The sequence below is a fragment of the Aquarana catesbeiana genome, linkage group LG04, assembly GCF_042186555.1.
Source record: "Aquarana catesbeiana isolate 2022-GZ linkage group LG04, ASM4218655v1, whole genome shotgun sequence".
In the NCBI taxonomy this organism is placed as follows: domain Eukaryota; kingdom Metazoa; phylum Chordata; class Amphibia; order Anura; family Ranidae; genus Aquarana; species Aquarana catesbeiana.
In genome coordinates this window covers 210,985,106-211,000,995 of record NC_133327.1, presented here as the reverse complement: position 1 = coordinate 211,000,995, position 15,890 = coordinate 210,985,106, and positions in this window count along the sequence as shown.

Below are 15,890 nucleotides of genomic sequence, written 5' to 3'. Positions count from 1 at the left end.
CACCAGATGGGGATGTCCCTTGCCACCATGCCTGCCACCAGATGGGGATGTCACTTGCCATCATGCCTGCCACCAGATGGGGATGTCACTTGCCACCAGATGGGGATGTCACTTGCCACCAGATGGGGATGTCCCTTGCCAATGTTGCCATGCTGCCTGCCATCAGAAGGAGGAGGGCAGAACAGCGGTGCGGGCAATGAGAGATGTCATCTCTCTCCCCGCCGCCGCACCGCTGACCCTACTAGCTACTCTCAATTTTTTTAAAATGGCGCCGGGCGGCGCAATCACGCTGCTGCACATGCGCCGCCCGGCCGAGCGCTTACGAGCTTTCCTGAGCCCGGCCGGCTTCGGAACGGCGCATGCGCAGTTGCGTGGTCGGCTCGCGGCCATCTTTTCTATGGGCACTGGTGCCCATAATAGACTTTAATGGGCAGCACGAAAGGGGGGGCGGCTGCGAAGTCGCTGCAGGAGCGGCGCCGCCCCTACACCACTGCCACCCCGAAGCCTGGCCTCGGTGTCCTTGTGGCTAATCTGGCCCAGGCCGCGGCCCACCCCTGCCCCCCAATGGTGCTGCTGTCTGCCAATGAGGAGGGGAGTCCTGGGCAGCCGGGACACTCCTGCAACATTGTGTATCTAGATGGGACTTGGGTAAATATTAAGGGGGGCTGATAGGGACTGTTGCACACAGAAGGTTTTTTTATCTAAGATAAAAAAACTCCTGCCTTTACAACCACTTTAAATATTTATTGTCCATTAGGGTTTAAATCAGAAATCTAGTTAAATATAACAAGACAAAATGAATAGCCTATCAAAAGATACATTTAAAAAAAAAGATTTTGTTGCAATGTTTACTTTTAATACTGACCCCTTCCCTCAGTAAGTTCCCAACTTACTCATTCAACCCATTACCTCTGAGCCCAGACTGTCCTCAGCCCGCCTTTGTCTGTAACTGGACAGTAAAAGCAGAAGCAGAACAGTGATGCTCATCTCTCTGTCACTTTGCACTTCTCTTATCAGTATGTATCTTGGCCAGAACAAGAACCAATTAGCCACTTGTATTGCTACTGCACTCCACACTGCAAAAGTCTGATATCAAGTCACATTCAGGTATTTACATCACTTGCATTAAAAAAATACATTTACCAATGTAATATTGCTTACAGAACTGCATTAATTTGGTCCCTTTAACTGCTTTCAGTTCATCTTTAAAGTGTAATGCCCCGTACACATGGTCGGATTTTCCGACAGAAAATGTGTGATAGGACCTTGTTGTCAGAAATTCCGACCGTGTGTGGGCTCCATCACACATTTTCCATCGGATTTTCCGACACACAAAGTTTGAGAGCAGGCTATAAAATTTTCCGACAACAAAATCCGTTGTCGGAATTTCCGATCGTGTGTACAAAAATCCAGCACACAAAGTGCCACGCATGCTCAGAATAAATAAAGAGATGAAAGCTATTGGCTACTGCCCCGTTTATAGTCCCAACATATGTGTTTTACGTCACCGCGTTCAGAATGATCGGATTTTCCGACAACTTTGTGTGACCGTGTGTATGCAAGACAAGTTTGAGCCAACATCCGTCGGAAAAAATCCTAGGATTTTGTTGTCGGAATGTCCGATCAATGCCCGACTGTGTGTACGGGGCATAAGTGTGTACGGGGCATTTTTTTTATTTAGACATAGTGAGCCAAGTATTAGATTTTGACATTTGTTAGATCCTCAGTCAGATTTTTATTGTCATCTATGAAACAAATTGGGACATAGACACAAGAAATGAGATTTGTGTTTGCTGCTACCATGTGTTTGCATCAAATCTTTTGAAATTTGTGAAGTTTGCAAATCACAAACTTTTGGCAGAAAAAGCTAGAAATCAGGAGCAAACTATAATGCAGTGCATACCCTTTGCCTGGTTACCTGGGGAGCAAGAGCCAATATCTGAACAAATGGAGAACCCATTCCCCTTTCTGTCAAAAGGTGGGTTCACAGCAGCCATACTGTCAATGTGTGTTGGAGCTGTAAGGGAGATCTAACAATTCTCCATTGGGAGAGATACTTTTATATTTTGATTTTAGCACTGGTACATGTCCCATATGGCAGTGCACAGCTTCCTTTGCCTTGTTTAACAATAGCTTGCACAATGGCTCTCCAGTTGGCCAGAGTTTGATAACAAGAGTCAACCCCCCATTTTTTTTATTGACTTCAACGCCACTTCAACACCATTCTTTAAATTCAAGCAAAATTTGATAATCCAGGCAGATTTGCTCATCTATAACGTACACTGGGACAAGGCATAAAGGTCAGTGTCTAAGGATATAATCAATAGTAAACCAGAAACAAAAGCTCACCATAATTTTTCATTTCAGGTTTCTCCTCATGCAATCTTTAAAGTCCTCAAAATAAAAAAAAAAAAAAAAAGTTGGAAATCCTATACTGAACCAGAAAGGGAAAACTACTGTGAATATCTTGAAACATTTTGCCGAATCTTCCCATGTCAGCATAAAATACAACTACCATTTTCTTTTTCAGCAAATTTACTGAAAGGAAAATATTAAAAAGGCAGGACACGGTATGATATGCACTGCAAAATAAGTTTTAATTAACACCAACAGAAGAATGCTTGACTAAACCTTGATTGTAGAACTAGCCACCACATCAACCTTTTAGAAATCCAAAAAGACAATAGGAGAGGACCAACCATTAGCAATACAAACTACATTTGCTTAAAAATAAAGTATTTTCTCCCTGCTACCCAGTGATAGTGCAAATGATTAACACAAAAATAAACCATGTATGCACAGGATTTGTACACCGGAAGATGTGAGTAAATTACTTTTGTTTTTTTAATGTTTTATTAACCCCTTGCTGACCAGCGCACAACAATGTATGTCGGCACAATAGCACGGCTGGGCAAATGGACGTTCAGGTACATCCCCTTTAAATTGCTGCATAGTGGGTGCACGTATGCCCGCCGTGTACTCTGTGAGTGTGCCCGCGGGTCCCGCTGACTCGATATCTGCTGGGGGCCAACAACCGTGTCATGGAGCGCCAGAACGGGGAGATGCCTATGTAAACAAGGCATTTCCCTGTTCTGCCTTGAAACATGACAGAGATCTACTGCTCCCTGTGAGTGATCTCTGTCATGTTCTAGTAAGACAATCCCCCCTACAGTTAGAATCACTCCCTAGGACACACTTAACCCCCTTGATCGCCCCCTAGTATTTAACCCCTTCCCTGTCAGTGTCATTTTCACAGTAATCAGTGCATTTGTATAGCACTGATCGCTGTATAAATGACAATGGTCCCAAAATAGTGTCAAAAGTGTCCAATGTGTCTGCCATAATGTCGCAGTCAGGATAAAAATCGCAGATCACCACCATTACTAATAAAAAAAATAATAATAAAAATGTCATAAATCTATCCCCTATTTTATAGACGCTATAACTTTTGCGCAAATCAATCAATATACGCTTATTGCGATTTTTTTTACCAAAAATATGTAGAAGAATACATATCAGCCTAAACTGAGAAAGAATTTTTATATATATATATTTTTTGGGGATATTTTTATAGCAAGTAAATACCGCCAAAAGAAAGCTCTATTTGTGGGAAAAAAAGGACGCAAATTTTGTTCAGGTACAGCGTCAAATGACCGTGCAATTGTCAGTTAAAACGACGCAGTGCCAAATTGTAAAAAGTGCTCTGGTCAGGAAGGGGGTAAAATCTTCCGGAACTGAAGCGGTTAAATGTATGATGTTCTAAATACTGCACAGTGAGGATTCCTAATTCTTTCTGAGCACCATTTCACTGGAGGTACTGTTAATTGCTTTCTGGAGAGTGTGGAGAACTCTGGTGGTGATTAAGTTCCTGAACACATATGAAGAGGTTTGGAGAGCTATTGCAGCCCAGTTAAAGGGCAAGGCACTTGTATATACATGATTAAGGTGAGCAGCTAGTGTAATTGGTGGTTGATCACATTGGATGTACACAATAATTTACCTTGAACCGTTACCACTGAAGACTGTTTTTGGATACTGAGCACCTTTATTTGTGGTTATAAATACACTTTTCATTGTAATATTTTTAGTTAGTATGGTTTTCGATACATGTTAATGTATGTCATTTGCTTGCACATTAAATAATATAATCTCACTCTAAATTGTTATGTTATAATGCATTGGAGTTGGAGTTGCACATTAGCGCATGTCAGTAGTGTGTTTCTTTAGATTTTTTTTATGATTGTGCCTCACTTTTTCAAGGAATAATACATCTGCTTAGACCTTCACCGGGGAAGGCCAAGATGCTCACAGTATATGCTTCCAGAAGAATGAACTCTAACCTATTATGTTAGAGTTGTATAGTTCTGGAAATTCAAGATGAAAGAGCCCTGGAAGAAGGCATCTGTCCATTGGTTTGGAACCTTTCTTCACATAGCATAACAACAATCTGACTATATCTGACTATACTGTAGATTATACCAATATTTTACTTCCTCTAAAGAGGGGCATGGAAAAGAGAAACAACTTCTAGATGCTTTAGGCTTTAAATGTATCAGGATTGGCCTGCTTCTGCTAAACTAGGATAGGAAGTTCACCGTTAAAGTGAAAATTGGAAATGTGTGTAAGTTGAAAATGTAAAGAAGGTTTCAGGACCACTCTGTCTGGGAAGATGTTAAAATATTCACTAGAAGGCAATTCTTGCAGCTTCAACACTATATTTGCTGAAAGACTGTCATAAATGTCAAGAACCAGATGGAAAGAAAGATGATGAAGAGAAAGTCTGAATTGCCACTGCCAGATCCCTTTTAGATGGTATTATTAAATGATAAATTTGAGATTCAGGACCTGTGGAGGAAAGATGTATGCTAGAGGGAGGTTTCAAGAGAATGAGGCATCACTTTTGGAGACCACACTCTGATGTAACAATGTGGGGGATGTGTTTTCAGCTTGCTTATTACCAGGGCACTGGAATAGGCCACAAACTATGAGACACGTAGAATGATTTACTGGCAAGCCAGAAACTCCAGCACATGTTGTGCGAGCTTCAGCCAATGGTCTAGCCTGGACAAAGAATAGTTAATGGAATTCCCACTTCGAAGAGCACTTGCTGCAGCCCTGGACCCCAAGTAGTCAGCAATCATATGGTTTAGGCACAGCCTGTTATTGCTGACCTAAAAGCTTTGCTGAGACAGCCAATGCTACCACTACTCCTCTTTCAGAGATTTGAAGATCAGAGGCATGTTTGGCAAAGCTGTCTTTCATCTTATCTCTATAGCTAATCTTGTCTTATCTGATGGCTGGACACTAAATGTGCAATATATCGCCATTATGTCATCATCTCTGCCAGTCTAGTTTGACTTCTAGTTTTTTAATAAATGTTTTGAAACAAGATTAACACAAATTTTGCCCAGGATTCTTAAATTTTTTCCAGTTGAATACAATTTTAAAAATGTGTGAATTTTGGGAGAAAACTGTGTGAAATTTATGTGAAACCTTTTATAAATAGTTCCCTATAGTGTTTTCTCTCCCAGTCTTAAGGCTTCTATGCAGGGAATCACAGAGGCTGATCTGAAGACAGATTTAGGTAGTCATGCTAAATGTAAATAATAATGCATTTACTTTTAAACATATGGGCATTTTCATATCTGCCTGGAGTTAAGATTAATTCATCATCGCACAGCATTGGATAGAATAAATACTTCTCTATTAAAAAGGATAACTGAGGCATTCCTATATTCAAGTGCTTGTTATCCTTTTGGGGTAACTTTCTGAGATTATGTGGATTAAGTAAAAATAATGTTATTTTAGATTTTTTTCTTACATCCCTTTATCACTTCCTAATTAAAACCTTTAAACATTAATGTATTCATATCTGCTGCCAAGTTAAACTTCTATTTGTCCTGAATAAAATGCCTACAGAAAATTGCTAGGATAGACTATGGATGGACTATAGACTATGACATAAAACTGACACATTCCTTAAACTCAGAAGACATGTTCTAGTTCTATAGGGAGTAAATGTCCATCCCCAAGCACTTCTAGAGAGACCGATCACTTAGGAAAATAAAAATGTTTCAATTATTATAGCATGGCAGGTGTCTTGCATCCTGATTGCATCCTAGAATGAATTACACGTAATCTATGTACGTAGAGTTGCACTATGGCTCATTCCTGCTGGCCACCCAGCCAAAATTTATCAGCCGATCTCTGAAAACACATTGCTGTAAGTAAAAAACTGATGGTTAATTGTCTGTCAGATATACAGATTGCTGTTAGGGAAACATTGTCAGGATCTATTTTTACTTTGGCATGTGGAAACAAATGAATCACTCCAAGCCACTGTTCCTTAATTAATTTCAGTACAACTTACAGAAGTAAAAATAAACAGAATTTTATTAATTATTAAACAAACTGAAGCATTACACAAGACTAAAATGAAATGGATATTCTGCAAACATTACAATGTTATAAAGATGTTCATTTGCAGAATATTATAACAGATTTCTAATTGGGATGGAAAAATAGGGCCTATTTGTAATTAGTTGTCCTCTTGTTGTCTATTTTTTTCCTGCTGGATTTTTTTCTCTGTATTTATACAGTGTGACCTTGGATATGCCATGACATTTATTTTATATTATTACAATGCTTACTTCTTAAATATTTTTTGTATTTTTCAGATTTGATGTTTCTAAGGTAATTGAAGCCAGCATCATATTCCGCTTGTATAATGTTTCTGTCATACAGTACATGATTTGTGTCATATTCATCTTATTTTCTATTATTGCATTAATCTCATTGTGGACATTCACCAAACATGAGCCTAACATATGAAAAATTTGCCTTTTATTAGGAATGAGTGAACCGATCCATATTCATTTGAGATATCTAACCCTTCCACAAGAGGCAGATACCCATGGTATTGTGCCCTGCTTCACCACTATTTTTTGGCAATTTTGTATGAATATATTGTGACATTGGTGAGCTTGTCCAAACTCCCCTCTATTCCTCATGCTGAGTTGCAACCAAAAAACATACCTACTGTGAAGCATGGGGGTGGCAACATCATGCTTTGGGGCTGTTTCTCTGCAAAGGGAACAGGACGACTGATCCATGTACATGAAAGAATGAATGGGGCCATGTATCCTGAGATTTTGAGTGCAAACCTCCTCCCATCAGCAAGATGAAACATGGCTGGGTCTTTCAGCATGACAATGATCCCAAACACACCGGCCGGGCAACGAAGAAGTGGCTTCGTAAGAAGCATTTCAAGGTCCTGGAGTGGCCTAGCCAGTCTCCAGATCTCAACCCCATAGAAAACCTTTGGAGGGAGTTGAAAGTCCGTGTTGCTCAGCGACAGCCCCAAAACATCACTGCTCTAGAGGAGATCTGCATGGAGGAATGGGCCAACATACCAGCAACAGTGTGTGACAACTTTGTGAAGACTTATGCCCTGTACACACGGTTGGATTTTCCGACGGAAAATGTGTGATAGGACCTTGTTGTCAGAAATTCCGAGCGTGTGTAGGCTCCATCACACATTTTCCATCGGATTTTCCGACACACAAAGTTTGAGAGCAGGCTATAAAATTTTCCGACAACAAAATCCGTTGTCGGAATTTCCGATCGTGTGTACACAAATCTGACGCACAAAGTGCCACGCATGCTCAGAATAAATAAAGAGATGAAAGCTATTGGCTACTGCCCCGTTTAGAGTCCCGACATACGTGTTTTACATCACCGCGTTCAGAACGATCGGATTTTCTGACAACTTTGTGTGACCATGTGTATGCAAGACAAGTTTGAGCCAACATCCGTCGGAAAAAATCCTAGGATTTTGTTGTCAGAATGTCCGATCAATGTCCGACCGTGTGTACGGGGCATATCAGAAAACTTTTGACCTCTGTCATTGCCAACAAAGGATATATAACAAAGTATTGAGATGAACTTTTGATATTGACAAAATACTTATTTTCCACCATAATTTGCAAATAAATTCTTTCAAAAATCAGACAATGTGACTGTCTGGATTTGTTTCCACATTTTGTCTCTCATAGTTGAGGTATACCTATGATGACAATTACAGGCTGACTAAATACTGTTTTGCCCCACTGTAATGCCCCGTACACACGATCGGACATTGATCGGACATTCCGACAACAAAATCCGTGGATTTTTTCCGACGGATGTTGGCTCAAACTTGTTTTGTGTACACACGGTCGCACAAAGTTTTTGGAATTTCCGCTCGCTAAGAACGTGGTGACGTACACCACGTACGACGAGACTAGAAAAGGCCAGTTCAGAACCAAGCGCAGCACCCTTTGAGCTCCTTTTGCTAATCTCTTGTTAGTAAAAGTTTGGTGAGAGACGATTTGCGCTTTTTCAGACTTGTGGTTTTCAGATCGTTTTCTGCTGTTCAGTTTGTGCCTGTGGGTTTGTATCTGCTCTTCAGTGCGTGCAAGCAAGCTACGCGTGACTTTGTCATTGTGTTCTTGTTCGTTCGTTACTGTTTTTCAGGTCGCTCTTCACAGGCCTTGCTGTTCTTCAATGCGTTCTGTTACTTCGTTCTGAGCAGTCGACCGTTTTCTAGCCATGTTGCGTATACGTACTCCTCGTAGAGTTCATGCTGTGCGGGGGCTTGGTGTTGGGGTCCTGACCTTGACACAAGTCAAGTCCATGAACAGAGTGGGGAGGAGTTCATGGACCAAGAATTGGTTGCTTCAGCGTGACCAGTTCTGTCATATGCCTTTGCTCCGTGAGAGCCGTGAGAATAATCCTGATGATTTCAGGAACTTTCTCCGGATGACGGACCCTGTATTTCACCGTTTCTTGGCTTTGCTGACCCCCTATATCAGCAGGCAGGATACCTGCATGAGGCAAGGCATCACTCCGGAGCAGAGGCTCGTCGCCACCCTGCGGTATATGGGGTATACGGGGAGAAGCCTGCAGGACTTGAAGTTCTCGACAGGCATCTCCCCCCAGGCTCTGGGGATCATTATCCCAGAGACCTGTTCTGCCATCATTCAGGTCCTGCAGAAGGAGTATTTTAAGGTAAGATTTTTATCCTTTAATATCACATTTTATTGTATATAATGTTTGCTAATATATTGTATTTCTCGCCTCATTTCCTAATTACTATGATTGGAATATGCTGTGAATGTCCCCTTTGTCCTCATGCATGCTGGATTTTTATGTCATTATTTTTGTTGTCCTTCATACATATTTGCCTTCACTTACCTCCCCAGCATGGTCTCCTGGGCCTATATTCACCTCATGTAGTCACTTAACAATGTATTTTATCAGCTCCATAGTAGTGCTTTACCCCAAACACCCCTAAAATGTTTTGAAATGTGATTGGTGCTTCAAATTCAGGCAGAGTGCCAGAGGCTTTTTTTGGGGGGGGTCTCCAAATCATTTTGAACCCTCCCTCCCCCCAACTGCTAAGTCAGCTGATACCAATTCTCTATCTATCCTCAATCATCTATCTGCTGACTTTGCCAAACCCATACACACTATAACCATCTCTTTTGTGCTCAGATTTATGGATGAATTCCCCCAAAGCATGTAGTGCAAGGGCCTGCCTGTATACTTTCAAATGGTACTGTTTAAAGTTTTGGTATCCTATTATTATCTTGATAGGTAATAGCAGAATGTCCAAATGTGCTAAAATGTGTACAGTGTGTATTTATTATATCTTTGTATTATGACACTTCTTACCTGTCCAGTGGGCTGTCAATAGTGTAACTAAGGAGAGTCTGTTCAAAGTAATACACATTATTTAGGCATTCATCTCTCAATGAAGTGGAGAGGGTTACCTGTCCAAGAGTCCCCCCCCATAATGTTAAAAATCGCCCATGAGAGTGGGGGGAGGGGGAATCTGATAGGTGTACCTTATACTTTGGTCTTTAAAAATTCCCATAAATAAATGTTATCTTGATGTTGGCCAAGAATGTTTGTGTCTAATCTGCTTTCCATGTTTATGTGCAAAAAGACAATTTTTTTCTTTGTTTTACTTCACAGTTTCCTTACACGCCACAGGAATGGCAGACTGTGGCCTCCCACTTTGCCCAGCGGTGGGACTTTCCTAACTGCGGAGGGGCAATTGATGGGAAACACGTCCACATCATCCCACCACCCAACTCGGGGTCGTACTATTATAATTATAAGGGGTTCAATAGTATTGTGATGTTGCCTGTGGTGTCGGCTACTTATGAATTTCTGTATGTGGACGTGGGGAAGAATGGCCGGATGTCCGATGGTGGAGTCATCGCCCAGACGGAGTTCTACAGCATCTCCAGAATGGCAGCTTGGACTTGCCACCTCCAGAAGACAATGTGGAAGGACTCAATGTGGAAGGACTCCCATTCGTCTTCGTTGCGGGTGAAGCCTTTGCGCTGGGGGACCATTTAGAGGCAGGAAAAAAATCATTGCCAGCACATCCAGGAGCAGCACCGTTTTGGCAGAAAAAATGCTTGACTCGTGTAAATGTATCTAAACGCATGTTAACTTTAGACATATTAAGCGCTTGAGTGTTAATTCATTTCAATGGCCAGAATAAATTATTAATCCGGTCAGTGAAATTAATTAATGCTTAAGGCTGGACGTGCCTAAATTACTACTGCTATTATGCATGACAGCTTTATGCTGTCAATGCTTCAGGATGCCAGTGGGTGCAGGTCTACTAAGTCCTTAACAACTAGTAATGTCACAGTCCCCATTCGCTTATACCCCAAGGAATCCCTGGCACTGTAAACAAATGGGTAGGATCCCAGTGATGTAATTGACCATATATGATCATGTCCAAATAAAGTCAATGATGTCATGGGGGACCCCACCCCCTTGTATATAACAGCTGTCATCTACTGGACCTTACATTTGTTGGGTGACAAATGAACAAGTGGGACGTGTCTCGGCAGCAGCATTTTCTTTTAGTGGGTTGTCGGCCATCAGACATCGTGATTGAGGTGGATCTGCATTGCTGGTTCCCTAGGGCAGTGCCCACCACCATGCTATTTTTTGACATCCCTTTACCCATTACCCCAGAAAATGGGTATTTTTAATTTGACAGATTCAGATCTCATTAATTTTAACAGGGTTTGAGTTCAGCATCTGAACTTTTATGAAGTTTGCAGAACTCCTAGGCAGTTTGGCTCATCATAAATCCCGACTTGGTATTTATGTATTGCCATGTAAACATGAAATCAACAAACAGACAGCTAGATTTTCTTCTCCATATTACATTTTCCTACTCTTAAGAAAGCAAGCATTAATTATGTAACAATGACAATATTCCTGGTTAGCAGCATTAGGCAATGCTTTACATTTCCATACATTAAAGGGTACTGCCAGTGTAGGTAGAGGAGAAAAAAACTGCCATCCTTACCTCCCGTAGCATAAATACAAACACTGGGGACCTTGGAGAAAACCTGGAGATTTGACTGTGTTGGAAAGCTGGAAAATGATACTGAAAATCGACTTACACCCAACAATTAGCCTATGTTAACATATCATTTACAGCAGTCACTATAATTGTAAGGTGGCCTGAGCAGCATCCCTGCCTATGCTGCTTTCATTTTCAGCTAGTGTGCCTGTCACCCTACTGTAGACCCATGTTGAGAGAGAAGAAGCTAACATACTAGTGACATTATGCTCTAAAATGAATTGCATCATTTTTACCATCATGCAGTTTAAATTTACATCCCAACTGGAAGTTTTTTTCTGCATTTGCATCCAAAAACTCCTGGGTGTTGGAGCTAAGTGCTGCGTGTTCTACATTTGTTAAAAGATCAGAAACAAATCATTACAGGCTAATGGATATGTGGACAGGGGATTATAACGGTGCTAAGGTCAAAAGGTATAAAGGAGAAATACACGAAAAAGAGAGGTGTAAAAAGCAAAAAATTACAAAGTTTATTGATAATAATACATGGGTAGAAAATTACACTTAAAGCACTTAACATTTAAAATAAGTACGTATACTGTATGTGACCCAAAGAATGATGAGGTAGGCCAGATGGAGATGGCCGTCGAGTGGGGAGGGCTCGATTTCCTACATGTTTCGCCAAGACATTGGCTTCTTCAGGGAACAAGAGCTCAAAAACTGAATATGTAAAACAGTTCTGTATATGGGATATAGAAAACATCATGTAAGCAAAATTGTTTATCAGTACAGTACTTGGTATACACAAAAAAGAGTTAATATTGTGGCTGGACAGTCATGCGACCCACAGGTCCCACTGAACTCCGGTGACGCAAACGTACCTGGGACGTCGGCGCCAAAGGGGGGGGGGCGCACGGAGGCATCACCGCGGGGGAGCAAGCAGGCCGCGCCGTATAATGTGCCTGCAGGGGGCATACAGTAGACCTGGCGATGGAATGTATTGACAGTATATGAATAATTATACACTTTTACATACGAGAGACTAGAAATAAAACAATTACGCATAAATCGCATTAGGCTAAGAAGATATATAAAAATATATATATGGATCAGTGTATCTGTATCTCTAGGAAAGGTATAAACTTACGTCTTTCTTTAAAAACGGTAAAATGGAGTGGACACTAAGTGCCTGTGGATAGGTGCACACACACAGCAAGGTAGTCGCCAAGGTAAACGAGATCAGCAATCAGTTGAAAAAGGGCCTAAATAAAGGAGTGGATTGCTTTAGGGGTAATACTGGTGATCACTCTGAACTTCAGGAAAGTCAAGGAGGTACTTACTTAGTAAAGTGAACTGTCAAATAGAAATCTCATGTTGGTGCAGTCACATACATGAAATGCTGAGCTTGAAGATTATAAATCGATTTTTTGAAAAGGGCAGTAATCACAAAATGTCCTACAGAGAGTAGATGTGAAAGAAAGAGAAATTGGAACAATTGGATTTTGTTGAGCAAAGACAGGACTGCTGAGAAGACAGAGAGCATATTACCTAGTCCGCCATATAGCAGACAATGTTGCTCAAGGGGATCGATGCTGACCGAAAAAGTGAATGACAAGTCCAGAGTGACTCCTGTAAAGGATGTTTAGGAGCATGGTAAGTGATACACTAGGGAAAAAGTTGTTGTTAAATGCCATAAAGGAAAGAGATTACCTTATTGCTGTGTGCAGAGCGAGTGCAGGCACGTCCCTCGTCCAACAAGGAACTGAGGGACTGGCCGGTTACTTCTATACCCCCCACACCTGATCAGATGCTGATCAGGTGTGCGGACGCCAAGTGAGGGGCATCCGCGCCTGCGCACAGCGCGATGCCACTCACTTGGCGTCCGCACACCTGATCAGCATGCTCAGAACAGGCGGACCGTGGGGCGAATAGGAGAGCGAGACGCCACGGAATGGGAGGTACCAAGGCGCCACCCCCTCCCATCAGCCGATGGGAAGCGAAGGACCAGAGAGTCTGAGACAGACGCGGACACCCTGGGCAGACTGAGATCTGCCCTGGGCGTCCGTACAGGCATAAACAGCGCTGGCAGTGCAACTCCCAAGAGGGAAGCCAGCGCCGCGACCACCTGCCCCCCCAAAAGGCCCAGAGAGGCCAGAAAACAGATGCGATCCGGCAGTGGGGCAACAAGCGCATGAAAGATAGTGGGCGGAGACACAGGATGGGGGGCAAGGCCCATACTAGCCCAACAATCCACAGGGGTCACTGGGGATATCAGGAAGTGCCTGTGTGTCAGCACACAATGTCCAGCCACAAAGTGCATAACATGCATAGAGAACCACCGGGTCCTGGTTGTACAGTCAAACATGTAATAAGAGAAGAAAAAGAAAGCAATACTCATATGACATAGGCTTACATAAAGAAACATATGGGTCAGAAAATTATGTTGGTACGATATCGAGGGAACTTTACATATCTATGAGTACAAACAGGAATTTATGAATTAAACAAAGATTCCAAAATCAAATAAAGAATGTTAGTGAGAAGGGAATACATTCATAACAGATAACAGTGTCAAAGTGGTGTGAGATATCTTAGAAGGAGCTATAAAAGAAACCACAAATGGAGCCATGGCAAAAGAATGAAAGGCAAGAAAGACTAGAAAACCAGAGAAGGGGAAGGGGATACAGGACACTGGGGAAGAAGGAACAGATACGAGGAAAAGGAGGATGGAAACTATAAGCGACGCTGACTGAGAAGTGGGCATAGAGGAAAGAAATACATGGTGTATGCGAGTATAGTTCATGGAGGAATAGGTATTAAAGAAAGGGTTTGAAACTAATATATTCGTTGAGTCCTGGAAAGTTGGTAGCATTTAGTATGTGGATACATTTTGTTTCGAGTCGTAGTAGCTTATTATCAATGCTGCCGCCTCTCACATGTGGAGGAACATGTTCGAGTGCGGAAAATAAAATGACATGGGGGTCAGAATTGTGCTGGGCAGCAATGTGCCTATTGATGGCAGTTGTGGTAATGTTTTTGTATAACAGTTTAATATGATCACGGATACGGGTCTGGAATGAACGCTTAGTTTTGCCAACGTAGTATGAGCCGCATTGGCATTGAGCCAAATACACGACACCTACGGTGGCACAGGTGACACGGTGTCTAATGGTATGAGTATTTCCATCAGGCAGGTTCACCACTTGAGAGTTAGTGACAAATGCACATATGTCACACCTGCCACATTGGTATGTACCTGTGGCAGTGGGCCTATGCGCAGTGTCAGTTGTATGGTGGCTATTGATAAGTCGATCACGGAGTGAAGGGGATCGCCGATATGTGATATCAGGGTATGTTTTTATATATTTGGCAATTGTGGGATCTGATGTAAGTAGGGGCCAAAATTGGTTGAGAATACCCTTAATTTGGGTATGTTGATTAGAGAATTGGGTAATAAGTCGTGTCGGTTGTTTAGGGTCCAGTGGTTTGTCGGAAAAAAACAGATCTTTTCTGTTGAGTTTCTTTGCCTTATTAAAGGCTTTTTTCAACAGGGAGTGGCTGTAGCCTCTGTCTAGAAGTCTGTTGTACAGTTCATGTGCAGCCCTGAGGAAATCTTCCTCTCGGGTACAGTTGCGTTTTATCCTCAAGTATTGGCTAAATGGGATGCTCCTGAGAAGAGGCTCTGGATGGGCACTATGGGCGTGCAGTATCGTATTGCCCGAAGAGGGCTTGCGGTAAAGGGCAGTGTAGATTTGGCCATTAGGTTGCACACCAATCTGGAGGTCCAAAAAATGGATCTGCGACTGGCTGCACTCCATAGTGAACCTGAGATTAAACGTATTCAGGGTAAGATATTGGACAAACGAAACTAATTCTTCTTTAGTACCTGACCAGAACAGCAATATGTCGTCAATATACCTGTACCAGGATATCACCCTGGACAGGTAAGGGTTGGGATGGGCCGAATCGAATAGTTCCCTCTCCCACCCCCCCAGGTAGAGGTTGGCATAGGCAGGGGCGCACTTGGTCCCCATAGCCACACCCTGTACCTGGAGGAAGTGGGAGGAGCCGAACATAAAGTAGTTACGTGTTAGTATGAACCTCAGTAATTCGAGGACGAAGTCCCCGTAAGTGTCATATTGAGAGCCTCTTTCTCAGATTAGTTTTCTAATCACTGAAATGCCTCTGTTGTGGGCAATGATGTTATACAAACTTTCCACGTCTAGGGCTACCAACCATGTGTTATTGGGTAAGGATTGACCATCAAGTATACGAAGAAGATGGATGGTGTCCTTGATGTATGAAGGCAGGGCCACAACATGAGGTGCCAGGTATTTGTTGACCAATGCACTGGCAGATTCAGTGAGACATTGTCGACCGGAAACAATTGGACGGCCTGGAGGGTGGTCAAGGGATTTATGAAGTTTAGGGAGAGAATAGAAGGTGGGAGTTGTAGGTTCTTTAACGCTGAGGAACTTCCATGTGTTGGAATCTATGATGCCCTTTTGATAAG